The sequence below is a fragment of the Protopterus annectens genome, chromosome 14.part0 (assembly GCF_019279795.1).
Source record: "Protopterus annectens isolate FY-2018-M chromosome 14.part0, PAN1.0, whole genome shotgun sequence".
Taxonomy (NCBI): Eukaryota; Metazoa; Chordata; order Ceratodontiformes; family Protopteridae; genus Protopterus; species Protopterus annectens.
The window spans coordinates 656615284-656635588 of NC_056748.1; positions in this window are offsets into that span (position 1 = coordinate 656615284).

The window sequence follows — 20305 nt, forward strand, 5'->3', positions numbered from 1 at the left end:
CCCACCTCAGTCTCATCTGGCAATGTACCTGTACTGACCATGGCTAGCCCTACTACCATCAAAATCTTCCTCTGGCACTACTCAAAGGTCAAACACATGGGGGAAAAAACTACCATAACGAATTGTATTTTTAAATGTATGTATATAACTGTATAAATTACTGCACTTTCTTACTCAAATACATTATATTTTCTGTTTTACTACTGGACCTCTATATTGTACACTTCTGTAACTTCTCATCGTACTATGCTATGATATACTGTTTGCTCTATGAGTTTGTACTCATCTCTGACTTTTGTACTTTTATTTATTTTATTTTTTATTTTACATTTGTTGGCTGGGCTAGTCTAGCTGGATACATGTCCATTTTCAGTAGAGGCCCAGGGAGATAAGCTCCAAGCATTAGTAAATTACAAAAAAAGTTACAATAATTAAAAATGACTAAATTCAAATACAAAGAGATTAAAATGTTTTGAGAGAAGAAAAATTGTTTCTATGAATAATAGCTCGCAGTCTATGCAAGGTTTAAAATACAATATAAAAGTAAAAATTGTGTCTATGAATAATATCTCACAGTCTATGCAAAGGTTAGAAATACAATTGCGTACAAGAACACTCAGAATTCTAAAGTAATGATTTGTAGGTCAGAGAAAGAGAAAGAGAAAAAAGTAGAAGAAAGAAAAAAACAAGGGCTAGAATAAAGTTAGATTCTACTGATTAAAGCTGTAGAGGGGGACAAAGGCCAGAAGGAAGGGGTATAGAAAGAAAAGCATTAAGGGGGAGAAAGTAGGATTTAGTCAGGTTTAGAACAGGGACAAAGCCAATGAATTTTCAGATGTTCTTTGAGATGTTTCTTGAAGAGCTGTGTGGATGAGAGAGATGTGAGTGTGCTACGAAGATTGTTCCAGATTTTACCCACAATGTTAGTAAAAAGTGAGTCCCCAGCTTTATTGTTAGATTTAATATTGGAGATTAATAGCTTATTTGCTAAGCGAAGTGTTGCAAGATTTCTATATGTGGAGATCAGGTTAGAGAGGATTGGGGTATTATTTGGGTGATAAAGAATATTATGTGAGATAACCAGTTGATTATACAGTAGATGGTTTTGTAGTTCTGACCATCCGAGCTGTTTAAGGTTGTGACAGTGGTGGGTTCTGAAGGGGGTGGCAGTGACAAATCTAGCTATGTTATTATAGCTAGTTTCAAGCTTGCTTAGATTGTGTTTTGATAGAGTGATATGTATGACAGAAGCATAGAATAGGGTAGAAGTTAGGTGAGTCTGGGCAATGGAAGTTCTAGCTAGTGGTGTGAGGAAGGGTTTGATTCTATACAGGGAGCCTATTTTTTTATTGACAGTCTGTATAGTATTGTTGATATGATCATCGTAGCTGAGGTTATTATTTATGGTTATGCCCAGTAGACGTGTGGTAGTGTCAGGGGAAATAGTAGTTCCATTGTTAGAGGTAATTGTGAAGTGGAACTCTGGTGACTTTTGGGTGGGAGCAAAAAGTAACAATTTTGTTTTTTTAGGGTTTAGGAGGAGGCAATGATGGGTGAACCAATTTTCAACAGTGTTAAATACTGTTTGAGTAAGGGTCTGAAGAGAGATTGATGACTTAGCAGTACAGATTAAAGTAGAATCTTCGGTGTATTGTATGCATGTGGCTTGAGGAACAACAGTATTTAGATCATTAATAAAAATGGAAAATAGAAGAGGGCCTAGGATAGAGCCTTGAAGGACTCCAATGTTTACGGGGAGGGGTGTGGAGAGATTATTGTCCCAGAGCACTGCTTGTTGTCTATTTTTTAGATAGGATGTAAACCAAAGTATTGCTTGTGGGTCAAGAGATTGGGCTTTTAGCACATTGATTAGTAAGTCGTGGTTAACCATATCAAAGGCTTTTGATAGGTCAATGAATAGTGCAGAAGATAGAAAGTTATTATTTTGATTCTTGTTTATACAGTCAGTAAAAGATAGAAGGGTGTTGTACTATGAAAGGGCCTAAAGCCATGCTGACAGTTGGCAAGTAATTATTTGGAGCAGGTGTTGAAGTAGTTGATGGTGAATACATTTTTCCATTATTTTGGCCAATGGAGAGAGTAAAGCAATTGGTCAGAAGTTGGAGATATCAGTGGATTTGCCTCCTTTATGTAAGGGGATTATATGGGAGACTTCCCATATGGACGGGATGTTACCTTCTATGATTGTTCGGTTTATAAGGATGGATATGGGATATGCTATGACTCTGGAAGCTATTTGAAGGTATTCTGCTGGCAGGTGGTCGGCAGAAGGGGTGCAAGGTTTGAGTTTTTGAAGGAGTTTGCAGATAAAGGATGTTGGCACAGATTGTATATAGAAGGAAGGCACTGAACTGTTTGGGTTTTGTAAAGTGCTGGGGGAAATGGGAGATATTGTCTTTGCAAGAGTTTGTATAGTTTCTGTGAAGTAATTATTAAAGGCATCCGCTATTTGCAAAGGGTTATTATGGGGAACTAAAGATGGGGCTGGAGTTTTGGTATGTCCTCTTTGGAGAAGTTTATTAATGCCTGACCACAACTTTTGAGGGTTTTTTGGGTGTGATTGTTGAAGGTGGAAATAATAGTTTTTCTTGTCTAAGATAATGTCATTTTTGTTTGCATTTCTTAGCTGTTTAAAGTATAGGTGGTCTGCAGAGCTCTTAGAGGCTCTCCATCTGGCCCATATTTTGTTCCGTAGGAGCATTTTTTCCCTGGTTTGTTTTGTGAGCCATGGGGCTGTTTTGGTCCTAACTCGGGAAGAGCGAAGGGGGGCATGGAGATCTAGGATTTGTAGGAATTTAGTATTAAAGTAAGAAACTGCTTCATCCAGTTTGAGTTGCTTCAGAGGTGACCAGTTACAGGCCTTTAGTTCGTTTTGAAAGCTCTCTGCTTTAAAGTGTTTTTTGGAACAATAGGTTATAAAAGTGTTATTAATAGGAGTATGAGCCTTTTGCTTTGTTATGTAGGTAAGAACATGGTCACTAAGGTCATCTGGAAGTGTTCCTGAAGTATAGGTTTCAGGATGACTATTTATAAGTATCCAGTCAAGAGTGGCTTCTTTATTACTAGGTTTGTGGATTCTTGTGGGGGTGTTTATTATTTGAGTGAAACCATAAAGATTAATGTGGGTGATAGGATTAGGAGAGTTACAGGTAGTCCAGTCAATGTTAAAATCACCTAGTACAATAGTTTCTTGAAGTAGTAGGGTGGAAAGGCTACTAAGAATATTTTCAAGAGTGTTAATATTATTTCCTGGAGGAATGTAGGTGCAGATTATATAAACAGATTTAGATTTATTAAGTTGGAGTTTAACGGTAAGGGTTTCTGCATTGGTATTTGAGGGTAGTAACACATTAAAGGATGAAACTAGAAGTTCAGATTTATACAAGATAGGTACACTTCCACCTTTCTTGGTTGTACGGTCACATCTTAGGATGTTATATCCAGGTGGGGTTATTTCTAGGTCATGAGTAGAGGGTTTCAACCAAGTTTCTGTAAGGCAAAGGATATCAAATGCATGCACTTGTAAGAGAGCATGCAGTTGACTAAGTGTGTTGTTAATAATACAGATATTGATTTGAGCTATTCTAAGAGAGTTACCTAGTTTTATAGAGGTAGAGACACTATTAGATGTTTTTTTTTTTGTGGGCTATTGTAAATTGGAGTGTTTGCGCCTGGATTAGGATGAATATCGCCATCTAATAGAAGTTGAGTGTGATGTTTTAGTAAAGTCTATACTTTTAAGGTACTTGGGTGGGCTTATCTTGCTGGAGAAGTAAGTAACATGGGAAGATCTATGGAACCTTGGGAGTAGGTAAACTGAAGTAGAGGTTATATTACTATGGGAGAAGAAGCTGAGCTGTGTGATTGGTAACGTTTGTTGATGGGAAGGTTCATTATTAACTAAAGAGAAGTGTTTGTAGAAGGTTAGGGCATAGGGTAAAGTTATGAATATTAATGAAGTAATAAGAAGATAGTTTTTAAGGGTATAGTTATGTAAGAAGGTCATTTGTGATAGTGGGGTTAAGAGGTTATGTAAAGAGTTAGACAAAGTAAAGATAAGAGATATTGTATGGTAGAATAGATGAGAGGTGACTTATGGAGGGGTAGCAGAAAAGTAGAGGGATGAATTGCACTATTGTAGTAGGGTGGGGTTGGTAATGGAGAGAGTTGGAGAAGGGGTGGAGTTGATAAGTAGTAGTCTAAGGTGAAAGGATGAGTAGTTAAGTGGGTGTGATTAGAGATGTTTAAGTGTAACAGCACTGGGGGTGGTTGGGAATTGGGGGTAGGGGAGGGGAGCAGAGTGAGCCTGCAGGGCGAACGGAGCGGGTCAGATCAAGTGGTGGAGGATTCAGAAGAGACAATCAGTAAGGGGCAAATAGTAGGAGATGGAGTAGCAGGTAAGTAGCTTCTAGTAGAGCAGGTATGGTGTAGGAGAGAGGATAGTGAAGCAGGGAAGCTAGAAGTAAATATAATCTATAGTAGGTAGAGGATGAGAAGAGTAGGGGCTAGGAGGAGAGAGAGTAGTAGGGAGAATAGCTAGGCAGCAGGGCAAGAGATGAGAAATAGAAGAAAAAAGAATTATATTGAGCTGAAGCAAGCACAAGTGGGGGAGAGAGTGAGGGCACAAGGCTGGATTTCACTGCCACATAGCGGGCAGAAGGAAAGATACAGAAGGTAACCAAGAAAAAGATAAGTAGGTGGGGAAAAATAAAGTTAGTAGTGAGGGGAAAGAATAAAGTTAGTAGCAAGGGAAAAAAACTATCAGGTGATACTGGGCAGGGAGAGGAGTCTGGCTGCTGGTTTACCTGACTCAGTGGCTAAAAATAAGTTGACAAAGTTTAATTACAAGACAATTAACACGTATTTGCTTACAATATGGGTCAAAAGATAAACATACTTTGTCAATTACTGTACAAACAGGAGAAAGCACTGGGGCAGCAGAAAAACATGATGGTCCAAACTGGCAAAGCCTAAAGTAGATCAGGGGGTCCTTAGAGGCCAGGCAGGTCCCTTATTGGAAGGTAGTGGGTAGATTGTTTGTCAATTACTGTACAAACAGGAGAACGCACTGGGGCAGCAGAAAAACAAGATGGTCCAAATTGGCAAAGCCTGAAGTAGATCAGGGGTTCCTTAGAGGCCAGGCAGGTCCCTTATTGGTAGTGGGTAGATTGTTTTTCAATTACTGTACAAACAGGAGAAAGCACTGGGGCAGCATAAAAACAAGATGGTCCAAACTGGCAAAGCTTGAAGTAGATCAGGGGGTCCTTAGAGGCCAGGCAGGTCCCTTATTGAAAGGTAGTGGGTAGATTGTTTGTCAATTACTGTACAAACAGGAAAAAGCACTGGGGCATCAGAAAAACAAGATGGTCCAAATTGTCAAAGCCTGAAGTAGGTCAGGGGGTCCTTAGAGGCCAGGCAGGTCCCTTATTGGAAGGTAGTGGGTAGACTGAGTTGTGAGCGTTCTTCTGGGTTCAGGAGGACGCAGCAGCCAGGGAAAAGTGTGGGTAGTAAAGTAAACTGATTAACTATATATATATATATATATATATATATATGTGGAACTTTTGTATTTTTTATGACTGTCATGTATGTGGAGCTTTTCTCACCGGGTCTCTGCTGAAAACAGGCACCTGACTGCCCAGTCAGATCAACCCGGTAATCAAATATAAAATAAATCAATTTTATATATATATATATATATATATATATATATATATATACACACACACACACACACACATATATATATATATATATATATATATATATATATATACACACATAGACACACACAAAGAGTTATGTTTAAAATTCTCTATTTGCTTTGCTTCAGAATATCTCCTTACATTTGGAAGACGTTAAAAATGTCAGGGAACCATGAAATGCCAAAACAAGAAACACTGACAGATCAAGTGTTTGAATGATTTCAGAAATTCTACCCCTTTACATTAACAGAGCATAAAGTAGGCATGCCTGTACACAATCAGAAAGGCAAGCATTAGGAATTGTATTTCAAACAAAAACAGTTATCCACAACAAAGCGGGGCAATCCAAATAAGAACATGTTTTCAATAAATGACCACAAACTGGTTCTGCAAATCACTTAGGCTCATAACAGAGTGAGCCTGTTTATTTTCATTAAAAGCTGGTTACCTATTTATAAGCAGACATTGTTTAATCCATTTGTTGACATAATTAAATAATTTTGCAATTTCGTTTTACATTGTATTGTTCTGATATGCCAAAATTTAAAACACATCAAATCTTCATTTTTTTTTAGTCTTCTCTGTGTGTTCCTACAATTAAATCTGTAATATAACTTTATGTTATTTTACATTTGTTAACCGGGAAATTCCAACTGGACCAGGTCCATTTTCAGCAGAGGCACGGAGAGAAAAGCTCCGGCATCTAGTTATACAAAAACAGTACAACAAGCATAATACACAAGACAGGTTACAGCACATATGATGAGCATAATAGTATAACAAGAAATTATGAAAACACTCCAAATAAATGAAGGTATAGAAAATGAGTAAAATGACAGTGTCAGTTATACCTTGGTAAGAGGAGAAAACATATCAAGGAACATTGTACAGTTAAAAGTTCAGCTTTCAAATGATACTTTATGCCTGCAACAATTAAAACTATTTAGAATTGTCTTGTTTAATATGAACTCTTTCTCCCTAAATACATAGAAAGGACTTTGGATTTATCCAGACTACATTAATAAATATATCAATGCAATATTCATATAACAACTCATAAGCTGATATCAGTCTGAAAAACACTGTAAGAATACATTAGACGTCCAAAGTGATCATAAAATGCCTCACCTACAAAAGCTAAACTTTTAAATACAGATGGGAACTGGTATACAGTAGAAAAGCCTGGAGACAGATAAACTATTGAGAAGAGACAATATACTTTGTGAATGTAGCTTTAAAAATGCATTTTTATTAACCTTCCTAATTGCACAAAGGATGCTAAGCATGTGTGGAAGAAATTGAGTCTTCAGTGATATGCTGTCTGGTAAATCAAAGACTTTAAACATACAGTGAAAATGAAGTTTAGATAAACTACAAATACCTACAGTATTTGCTGATTTATTACATGTTATAATACACTACACACTACTTGTGACAGTTTCCGTTGACAGTCGCACTTTTTTTTTTTTTTTTTACTGAGGACACAGCATAGGGATTCTGCTTTTCTTAAAGTACAGTTACCTCAAAGGGGATCATATTAAGTGGGCAGGTAAGAGAGGTTTTGCCTCAGGTTTTGCCTCCCATCCGAACACAATTCTAGAATCCACGTTGAATTCATTTGTTTGAATGAGAGAGGATTTTTAATGAAAACAGTTATCATCATGACAGGGTACCTCTGGCACATCTAAGGAAGAAATTCTTGAAGCAGTATGTGTGCCTACATTTTAAAAAGTAACACTGCCTTGATTATTATGTTAAAAATTGTCAATAAAAGTGGATTCTCTTTGCAGTTTACTTTCTTGTATTTGACTGACAGTTATAAACACTTCTTGCAATGTATTTCTTTGCATCCTAAGATTACGCAAAAATTAACAGTTGAAATTTGTTCAGTGAATACAAAAAGACACAGTAATGGTATGTTAGTTCTGAAGAGCCTAGTTCAACTTTTTTTTTTCAAACACCTTTACTGAATTATCACTTGTCACATAAGTAAATTTACATTCATATAAAAGTAATCAAACTATATTAACTTAACAAACATCATACTTCACATACATTGCTATATATCATATAACCTAAGCAGCATTATACAATTTATTCAATTCCTGCCTTTTTTTTTTTTTTTTTTTAACAAGAAACATCTTTATTAAGCCATCACTTATTACATAGACAATCATACATTTATATAAATGAAAACAAACCACATTGGCACAATCCTAGTTGCACATATTGTACATCACAAACCTTCAACTGTTGTACATCACAATGAAGGAATTTGTGCTATTCTTAGGTACAAGTGAATTAAACTATTTTGTTGTACACAAATGCATCTTAAAGTAAAAATCCTCAGCTAGCTTTTCTACTTAACTGGTGAACCTGAAGAGATATTACTGGTAAACTGAACTTATGCTGCAATTCTTCCTAAGGGGCTAAAGCAAAATAAGGTTCTCCAAATGTAAGACACCTCACTTGAAAGACCATTGCACTAGTTAGCAAGCTAAATAAAACAAAATGTAATTCAAAGCATTTTAAAGTGCTTTTACATGGTCTAACAAAAAACAGAAATAATGCAAGCCGAGACAGTTAGAACACAGACTGCCATCTCAATCAGCACGTTTGGAAAATATATCTGCTAGCTAGTTGCATCAGTCAGATGGGCTCAGACAGTACATTTATTTAAGAACATTTCAAAAATTCCAAGTATTTAGTATGTTTACTCCAGTCATAAGACAATTAAGTCACAATCATACATGTAGATAGAGATTACATAATGAACCTGTGAAACTTCAGTTTCCCTCTGAAAGTTACAGAAGATGATCTATACACAGGACAAAGAATACCATCACTGCATATACCACTTGTTTATAACATCTCTAGATCACTGCACACAGTACACTTAATAGGATTTTATCAAAAAAATAAGTGTAGAAAAAAGTAGCAACCAGAAATGTGGATCTGGTGAGTGATACAGCAAGGCAAAAAATGTCATTGACACTGTGGAGCTGAGGATCCTCTTGTGAGGCAAGAGTACATACCTGCTCAGCTTGTTATTCAATGAACTGGACCCTTCTTGGGTCTAAACTACTACTAATAAAACAATTCCATTTCCACGCTCTCAATTTCCCCACACAACAATAAAGATCATGTACCCTCCTGTTTGTTTATATACTATACAACTACCACATTGTCCATCTCTATGGTGTTGACTCCTGAAAGCAGAGAATCCTGTAAGGCAGAAGCAGCAACAGAACTTATTTAATGTCCAGTAGGCTGAAGAGAATCAAGAGTTCATATGATGACCAGACACCCTGAACTGTCAGCTTGTCTGTGGTCAGCTTATACCCTGCACCATCAACTTGTCTATGGTCACCTGCACCAAGGAGTGGGGAAAGATGAATGAACTGCCAAACAGGAGATTGTTGTATCTGCTTATCATAACAGGTGACATATGCAAGCATGAGAAATGTGAGCCTTGTTGTCCACTGGGTCCACATTGTGTAGCCAGCACTCCCAAATGGGCCAGTGAAGACCTTTCCTGTGAACTCTGGCTATAAGGATGACTACCAACATCACATTCAGTACCTCTAAATACAGGAACATCATGAAAGAGCTGAGAAAAATGGGTACTTTGAACATCAAAACCATTGCCCTAATCATGGGAAGTCTTGCTTTCCTGGAAAGGGTCTCCAGACTACTGCTTATACATGTATGACACTGACATGGCTACACTGACCGAGAGTCACTGGAGGTGGAAGAGACTCATAAGGGACTGTCTCACCACAAAAAGCTGGGTTGGTCTTGGCATGGAGAAATGAGAAATGCCTTACATAATAGCAAATGCATACACACCACCTCACCATGGATATGCACTGGGTTACACTTTGAGGACAGATACTGACTTCCTGCATCACTGAAGTGCAAGGAGCTTATGAACCACTTGTCAAGCTTTACTTACAAATAAAAGTTTTGAAATTCTCAAAACATAACCTATGTCCTTCTGGACAGAGAAGGATCATTTGCTGAGACAGCATCCTGGAAATATTTTTACAGATGAGTGTAGGTTGTTTAGGTGTAGAAAATGCCTGATGTTCTTGGTCCTTTTTTTTTTTTTTATTTTAAATAAAATGTTTTGGACCAATCACTTTAAGTATAAAATACATAGTTGTTACAACTGGAGTAATCCCTGAGAAGCTTCATTACAAGCCCATGATCAGAGAGAATTATCTCTGATATCTTTGTGTGAGCATTTACTGGTGTCAAAAACAAAGTATAAATGGACCAAAAGGCATCACAGATTCATGATATTTATCTTTCCTCAGTTAGAGCAAGTGCTAGTTGAACCAGAATGTAGTCTCTTTAAAAGACAAGCTTGTTATCAATATCAGAAAGTATCAGCATGGCAGCTGCTAATATTTGCAGGTAACAAGTATGATTATACATCTCATGGCCTAAGAAAACGTCAAGCACAGGAACAGACACTAGAAGGAGTGATATCAAACATTACACTGATAATGATGTTTCCGACACATCAGCATTCAACCAGTCTTCTTTGCTTTCACACACACGTTACCAACCTTTGGGTCATCTGATATAAGTATGCTTATATTTTTAAATGAACTAGGCAAAGTACGCTCATGCACAGACATTTTCACCTACCACAATGTTACTTACTGTTTCAAATATAAAATTTAATGATAAGGCAGAAAAAAACTAGGCTTGGATCTCAGAAATGGTACGCTACACATGAGGTATTCTGGAAAAAAGTAAATGCATTAAATCCGGGCTGACATTAGGGCGACTGGATGCAATAGGTCTCCCTAGCTATGGAGAGCTCTGCTTTTGCCACTGCAAATCATTCAGATGCTGCCAGATGGACGTTTACTTGGTCACATATCACTTGTGGAACAGACTACATATCCCTAAATCCCTTCCAAAAAGGTTTTTCTTCATTCAAGTTATACTGTCAATCAGTAATGAGTTAGTGGTGTGTGCACTCAAACTTTTTCTTTTTCCAGTGAGACTTACTGTAAAGGTTTTTTTTCTAGCAGACAAAATAGAATTCTCCTAAAAATGTACCACCAGATTGGTAAACTACAGAGTACACCTGTACTCTTTTTAGCTGTACCAGTTTAGCAACACATTCCAGTCGTACATCTCAGCTGTCCCAGATCAAAACCTCTCTGATTTTTTTCTAATATTTTTGCCCAGTTTCTCACTATAACTTGAGAAACTTCTTCCATTAACATAGGGGGCTCTTGAGATGACGACAGATGGTTGCCGGAATGGAGAGTGCTGCTATACATTTTGTGTTTTTACTTGAAATTTGTCTAAGTTGTTTTTAAAACTGATTGACTGTGACAACTTAAAGATAGAGATACTTGTTCTTTGGCCATGCAAGGCTTGTAGTTTGTGACTGTGGATTGGAGTTACTAATACCTTTTGGTGATCCTGCCACCCCTGCTGGTAATGGAGGTGTTTGTCAGGATGGTTCTCAAAGGTCCCCGATTTTGCCTAATATTTTGTCTCAACACACAAAAGCATTCAGATTTTCTAGTGAATCAGTGAGTACTACAGCCATTTAATTCTGCCAGGCATTAGAGTTTCATAGATCTTATCCTTCAGAAATGCACGTTTATGTAAAATTTGTTGTTCTATTAACTTTCTAAGTGAAGCAGGGTAATGTTCAAAAATGCCAGATGCCAGAAGCCAGGAATCTGCAATATTTAAAAGAGACTTTTCGAGAGTCGGGAAGAATAACAACAGAGAGAGGTCGATAAACAACTAAGGACATGATTATTATGCTGAATCCCAGTACAACTCTCGGACAGTCAAACGAGGCAAGTGGCATTAATGTAAATGTTGATTATCAACGAGACTATGTAGTAAATTTGTCTAATTGTACTTTGACTACTACAGACATAACTGTGTTAAACAAGGGTTTGAAGTATATACCTACGGTGTTTCCTACAGCATATGAGTTGAAATGTGATGTATTTAAATTTGTTAGAAAACTGAATTTCAAAGTGTTTCTTGCTCAGAATGACAACTGTAAAAATTATATTAATGTTGAAAGTGATTCTTTAATTAGTGAGGAAAGTTTTTACTCATGTGCCTCAGATCTAGAAATGGATGCTTATTGTAAACTGCATACAGAATATGCAATATATAAAAGTATCTTTATGCCTCTTTGTAAAGATGAAAGTATTCAGCTGTTTTCACATGCATTACAATTTGCAACAGAAAAAGAATGTGAAAAAATGAATAGGTTGAAGGGGGATCGCAAATACAATTTAACTAAAGCAGAATGGTCCAGCCTTCAAAAATTAAGTGAGGATAGAAAGCTTGTTTTCAAACCATCCGATATCGTAAATTAGTGGTATTAAATTATGCACAGTATTTGAAGATGCCCTACAAACATTTAGATGATAGGGAAGTGTATACATCAGTGAGAATAGATATTTTTTAGAAGCAATAGTAAAGTATAAAAAATTGTAAATAAAAGGGTTAAGGTTGAAATACTTCTCCCATGAAGATGTGTATAAAAGGTTTTCAGTAAAAGAAAATTCAATGGCTTATTTTTTCTGTGTTCCCAAAATCCATAAAAATATGGTGGATCCACCAGGATGGCCAATAGTTTCAGCCTGTGGATACTTCACACATAATTTGGTTTTATTTTTGCACACCTACCTTAGGGCAGAGGTAGAGAAATTTCCTTCTTACATAAAAGACTCATTTGACTTTTTGGAAAGAATTAAAGGGCTTGAGTGGAGGGAGAACATGTTCTTCCTTGTTATGGATGTAGTTAGCCTTTATACAAATATAGAACATATACATAGCTTAGAGGCCTTGTTTTACTTCTTCAAGGATACCTCTAGGACACATTTTGGGTCAGAATTAATGAATTTTTATTTAACCCATAATATTTTTGAATTCAATGGAGGTTTATATAGACAACTTAAAGGAACACCCATGGGCGCAGGTTTTGCCCCTATGTATGCTAACCTCTTTATGGGTATGTTTGAAAGTAAATGCATATATAATAAGACTTTCTATAAGAGACATGTTCGCCAATATTATAGATTTTTTGACGACTTGATTTTTATTTGTGAAGGAGGGTAGAACGAAGCAAACATTTTTCTGCAGGAAATACAAAACAATTGTTATAATATTAAGTTTGATGGAATACAGAAAGGAACAAGAGTGCATTTTTTGGATTTAGAGTTAAAAGGATGTATTAACAGAATTCAAACTGGAGTACATCAAAAATTTGATGAGAACAACTATATGTTATATGGAGATAGTTGCCACCCACCTCACACAATTAAATCTATCCTCTATGGAGAATTTTTGAGAATAAAGAGATTGTACAGTGATAAGCAGGAAAGTGTTAGGGAAATAAATAAAGCAGCTAAAATGTTTGTAGAAAGGGGATATGATGTGGAATTAGTAGAACAAGGCAGACAGTAAATAATGAAGGGTAAAAAAAGGTGTGTGGGAACATAGGTTCAAATAATAAGGAACATGACAGGAATAATTTCATTTTTGTCACTGAATGCACGGTGTTTTCAGAACAATTTAGGCAATTAGGGAAGTATCATTGGAATAATCTATAAAAAGTAGATATTTTAATGTAAAAGAAAGTGGATTTCCCATGTCTTCCTACACTAGAGGAAGAAGTTTAAAGGATTTCATAGTCCATGGGAGATTCCAGCTCCCTGTTGTGGATGTAACTTTAGGGATTTCCACACAGGGCACCTTCCCATGTAGAGGGTGTTGCTGTTACAAGTATATTGTAAAAGCTTTGACAGAATTAATGGGAAGAAATTTACCACCAAAGGTATATACTCTTGTGACAGTAGAGGAATAGTCTATGAATTAAGGTGTCCCTGTAATTAAGTGTACATAGGAGAAAGCAAAAGCTCACTTGGGGACAGGCTAAAAGAACATCTGAGGGTTATCAGAAAAAAATAAAGAAGAAAATCCAGTAGCCCTGCATGATAAGAAAGTGCATAATAGTGATACAAGTAGTTTAGAAACAACAGTTTTAGGACAGGTTAAATTAGATTATGGTTTAAATATAAAAAGTAAGTTATAGAAAATGGAATCCGTTATAATTTTAAAGTTCAACACTTTAGCACCAACAGGGTTAAACAGAGAATGCCACTGGAAGTGTTTTCTTTAATTAACACTGGAATTAAGTGGATTTAATTAAGCTAGTGCTAAGTGAATGTAGGAAATAAGCATAATGCTAGAACTAAAAAGTATACTCTGTAAAGGCTTTTAACCAAGGTGCTAGAGAAAGAATTTTTGTGTTTGTTTTTTGTGGACTGTATTTTACTACAAGGCAGAGCATTTGCTGGCCATTTTATTGGATTGTGTGCTGTTCAACGAGTGTTTTAATAAATCCTGAAGGTAATCACTGGCTTTTTTCCTTGGATTGTGGTTCTACATGTTTTTTTTCATCGAGTCTGTGGTGACATTAATGTTCAAAAATGTGTCCCTCGTTACTTTTAGTTTTGTCCCTGTCTAATTCTTAAGAAAAGTTGAGGGCTATGTTTTGAGTCACAGAAGTTTTTCAGTTTTTGGCTGTGGACTGGAAACATTTGTTGTTGCTGTTTCTGTTCATAACTATAGACTATACAGTGGTTCGTTCCTTCTGGAAGAAAGGCTTTGTACTGCTGAATGTTGATTCTTCATCACAGCAAGCGGATTTGTGAGGGATTTGTGTTTCATCAGGAAACGTTGAGGATTTTTCTGACAAAAGCTTTGCTATTTTTTTACTGGGTTGTACACAGGAAACCTTGATCATGGCCAACTATTTGGGACTGTGAATGGCAATATCTTACTATTAATTGCAGGTGACTTTTAAAATTTTTTAATTATTTGCAGGAGTGATTCTTAAAATACTTGCAGCCTATGCAACGGGTTTATTTTATATTCTGTCTTTCCATTTAGAATGTATGATGTATTTTAACAGTTTTGATATTTCTTAAAATGGTTTACCTTCATTTTCGCAGATGTTTGGTTTGGTTCATTTATTCTATGTATCATTTCTGGAGTTTGTGTTTTTGTAAAGTGCTTCTTTGATAAACACTGTAATAAATTTGAATTTGAACTTGAACTTGACTTTCTGGTAAATCACTTAAGATTATTCAGTCAGCAATTCCAGACATTTAAAAGTTTCCCTGATTTTGATTCTTCTGTACCCCCCCCCCCGTTTCTTTCATCTTGGTCTCTCATTCTTAACCAAGTCATTGAGAGCTATGACTGTCCCCGACAATGTCTCTATTTTGGATTTGTTCATCATAATATTTCTGATTTTCTGTTCACGTCTAAAGGGTTACAGTCAGTACATAATGACAGGCATTTAAGTTTCTGACTTCATGCCCTTCAAAAATAAATTCTAGGCAAACCTGTTATACTGTAACTCGCTAAGTATGCAAGAACAAAGCTGAAATTCATTACATGACCATCATTTTGACTACACGGAGAAGTCTGATGTACACACAAAAGTAGCACCAACTACTGGGAAGGGATAGGAACTTCTGATGGAAGAAAGTAACTGACCCCATTGTCATTTGCTCTGTTTAAAAAGTTAGTGATCTGGCTTTTCAAAACTAGTGTGCATTTGTGTGAGGTAAGATGGAATGCTTTATTACTGTGATCTTTATTTATTTACTGCAATCTGATGTCTGAGGTATATGCAACAAACTGGATTTAATTCAAGGTTATGGAGGCCACCTGTAGATGCAAGTGACTTATCCCTGTTGCTTGATCACTGGTATATAGAAGTCCATGATCTGGGATGGTCAGAGCCAGTGGCCGAAGATTGTAAGGAAGATTAAAGTAATAATGACCACACTATCAAACTTCTGTGAAGTGCACAGAATGTGGCTACAGCCTGTGTGTGGGCTGTTGCCGTGTGGCCATTATTTCTTTAACTGTCTTGACAAATCTCAGCAGGGGGCACAGAAGATCAATATATATTGTATAGTGGATGTGTATAGTTTAGGAGCAATAAGATGGAATACATTACTGTGACTGTTATTTTTTTTTTCACTTTTCTGACAGATACATACATACATATGAGGTGATTTTTGTCAAGTAAGGGTAATGTTCTATGACATTATGTACAACATTTGTTAAAAAGATATACTGTCTTGCTATTAATATTATGATAATATGAAGTCTTGATAGCTAATCTAAACTAATAAATCTAATAAGGGGGAGTCTAAGAGAAAGGAGTTACAGCATTGGGAGAAGGAGAGGGGTTTGGTGGCTTGGGCCCACCAAAATGTCCCAAACTAGGCCATGTAGTTGCTATGGTCACCCTGTATTAAACAAATAGGGAAATTACAAAATAAAATAGCAAAATTATGTTTCCACTTATGGAAATGAAACAGAAGTTCATAAGTTTGCTGATTTTCAATAAACCCACCTCAGATGTTTAACACATTCCTTTATTCTGAAAATGGTTACAATATGCTTCAAAGTGGATTACATGCATAAGTGTGACATGTCACTTCAGGATTTAAAGTAATTTTACTTTGACCTGGCACTGACAAATGGCAGCTGCAATGATTATGGAGATGCTGTGCTTAAATCAGCAGCTAAATTACTAAAAGCTCCATGGCTACAATTGACAAGGTCACAGCAATTGATTTTAACTCTGGCTTCCACAGCAGGCTATTTCAATTTTTTGTCCAGCATTTCATCATATTCTTTTTAAGTCTATACTCAAGGAATAAAAATAGTAAAGCTGCCTACATTCTATAATAAAATGTGAACTAACATTTCACATTTGAAAGAAAAGCTTCTGGCTTGAATCAGAAATGTCTTGCATCAAATTTTTGGATCAAAATCATGTAGAATGATGACAGCTGCACAATAACTTGACAAACTAGTTAAAGGCTTCACACCTGTATATGTTTTTAAAAAAATCATCCTAAATTAGTTAATGCAATGACTCCCTCCTGTCATGAACTAAACTGAAAGTAATGCTGAAATTATGTGAAAAGTTTTTTTCTCAGACCAACTGCACAACATCACTCACTGGGAGGGAGCTGTAGAGTGTTACAAAGTGTTTGTAGTATATGAAGTGGTGTGTGGGTCCGATGCACAGTATGATGAACAAATGGTGCAACAGTTTGTAAAAGGTACAGCATTGAGCTAAAAGCTCACTGAATTACAACACTGTTTTCATTTCAGCATTAAGAACCAAACAGACACAAAAAGGATTCATGTTCAGGACAGAATATTTTCCTGTAACTCTTGACTGTTAACTAATGTTGGCCAGCAGCTGCACAGGACGGTGATTGGCAGCAGATGGTTGTACAACTGAAGTACTTCTTCACTGCTTCACACTTACCTCAAGCAGGACAGCATGTGCTGCCATCACTGTAGTAGTGCATATTCCCTGTTCATTCCTTTTACATGCTTCTGATTTTCTTTTAATAAAACATTAAAAAAATGTATTTATTTATTTAACATTTGTTTGCCAGGACAGTCCGACTAGACAAGTGTCTGTTTTCAGCAGAGTCCTAAGGAGAAAAACTCCATAAGTTTACAGAGAGAAGAAAAATTTACAAAAGAGACATTACAGAGTAGTAGCAGACAGAGTGTAGACTTTACTGCTGTTGTTGTGTTGTGACTTTCGGCTTTTCCCTGTTAGGGGTCGCCACAGCGGAACTCCGGTCCGCTAATGACTGTCAGTTGATTTTTACGTACCGAGTTGCCAGCCCTGACTCACAACCTTCAATGAAGGTATGCCCATTCACGCATGTCTCCACGCAGAAGACGCTCTAACTGAGAGTCGAACCGGACAGCGTCTTACTGTGAGGTGGCAACGCTACCGCAGCACCACCACCTGATGTTAGTTTACAATAAGAGGATATTCTTCCTTTGGGTTGAAAATACAAGTGTACAGAATATACAATGAGAGTAGATAAGAACCTGGTAGAGCATTGCAAGATATTTCACAACTGAATAAGAGTATATAAATGTTTAAGTTTTTCATATATACATTCAAACAAATATACATTTAAGAATATACATACATATATATGCATACACATATATACATACATACGGTTTACTATGAAAATGTCTAACGCTAAATGATCGAACATGAATTGGCTGAAATAACTATCTGTAGGAATTAAAAAATTGAAACTGTTTTAGTCGAAACACATAATGTCGAATTGCCTGTTTCCCCACTATAGTGCGATCTCGGAGTTGGTATATATATATATATATATATATATATATATATATATATATACGTAGGGGGGTGTGGAGGCTTATTGTTTTGTCAATTAAATGATTTTCAACATTTGTCACTTTCAATGTTTTGATTTTTCGACATTATATTTTGACCAAATGACCATTAGATCTTATTACATTCAACATTCTCATAATAAACCCATACATACACAGGCACATATACACACACACACACACACATATATATATATATATATATATATATATATATATATATACATATACATACACATACTTACATATGTGTCAGAGGACTCTGAGGAAGCCAGTGGTTTATGTCTGGTGAAAGTGCATAGTTATTTGGTTCTGTGTTTCATTAAAAAAGTGAAGACCTATGTTTAGTCCTTGGTGGCTGTTTTATTTTTTTAGTTTTAAGTGTCGACTGTTGTTTTATCCATTTGGATAAGTTTATTATTCACTAACTGAAAACTAGTTCAGGGGAGTAGGTTGACTTGGTCATAGAGGAGAGGCACCACATTCTGTTGATGGTCAGCTGCATAAGAAAAACTGAAAAAAAATTACACAGCTGTGCACTGTTTTGATACCTAAACTGATGGTCTTGCATGTTAATCTTAACTGCAGTGTTGCTGTAAAATCGACCATTATGCTACCTGGGGCCTCTGCCAGGAAGCTTCATAGTAACAGAATATCTGCTTGTATGGATGGCGTTAAAGATGAGTCTTAAAGAAAATTATTTTAGAGCTGCTATGTTACATATTACAAAAATCATTTTGGTAAGCCTGTTAATAGGCTGCCACACAGTGTGACATTAGACATCACATCAAATGTCAGCAGTGACTCAAATAAACTATAAACCAAAGCTTGTGGCAATCACTGAATAGTTATCTGTCAGAGGCTAAGCAATATCTAGGCTAAATAGATTATTTCTGACAGCAAGAACTGAGCTGTGTATGATTGAAGTATTGTTACTGCAGTGACTGGTATGCAGATCTGTGTTACTGCTAATAAGTGGGATTATCCAGTAATGCTAAACGCCTACTTATTATTCTTGCATATATACACAACACAGATTTTACTGTGTGCAGTTGTAGAAAAACACAAACATGCTCTCCTAATGTATGCTTAAACAGCCATATACCTACATATGTTTTAAATGTCAGAAAGATAATCTAAAATAAGTTATAAAGACATACAAGCACGCTTATGCATTATAAAGGCAGAGATCATGGTGAGCATTTTACCATTCTAAATAATATTATTAAACAACATAATATTAGTATTTTAAATTGCCTGGTATTTGTAATTTCATTAAGCACATTAACTAAAACATTAATCTTTGTAATAAAAGGTACAACCTATATTGGGTGCTATTTTATGTTTTTTACTATAGTAGTAAATGCCTTATTTACATTTTCACTGATTAGACCTGTTCCATAAATCTCCCATTTGGTGGGGGGAAACAGTACCTGGAATTAACTTTCACATCTGTACCTTTTGTTCAAGAACACAAGATCCTGTACATTCCTTGCAACTCATTCACATTATACAATCTCTCTTTAGTGGCAGGGATTATGTAACTAATCAAAGCAGCTCAGACATGATGGGGGAGTGGAGAGAGTGTGAAAGCACATAACAGTCAGTCAAACAGCGTGCACTACCCATTAGATCAACAAATAAACAGTGGCCTAAGGGAATCTCAGATGACTAAAGCAGCCATTCCATAACTTCCTAAGAGCACTCTGCTATCATACTTAGATGTTTACTGAAAATGCGTTTTAAGTTGCTTATTGATCAGCACTAGTTCGATGCCTCCCTCACTTTAGGTCACTGTGGCATGCAAGCAATCTTTCTGAAGCAGACTAAATGGCTGGGGAAAGGAATCTGTGAGGAGTACTTGTCTTAGTTCCCACTACAGAGCTAGGAAAGCAGCACCTACCTACAAGGATCTGAGAGAATGTCACTACTAGTTATTACAGCTTTGTCACAGCCAAGGCACAGCAACAGTCTTGCTGCTAGAAAACATCATTATAACATCATAATCTAATGCAACTCTGTATAATGCTACCCACATGCAAGACTCCAAAATAATTAACTTCTGTACAGATGAACTGTCAAGCGCGCTGGGATCAGTTGTGAAAACACCCTCAGTTTCAGCCATTTTGTCCATACCTGCCCAATCCCATTTAAGGAGTGATCTGAACATATACTTCTGGTTACTCATAACATTCTGGAGGTTAACCAGCTACATAACTATGCTAACAGGGATTATCATCTCCAACACATTCTACCTCTTGCATGCTACTAACCATTCAAGTTATGCCAATAAAAATCCAAAT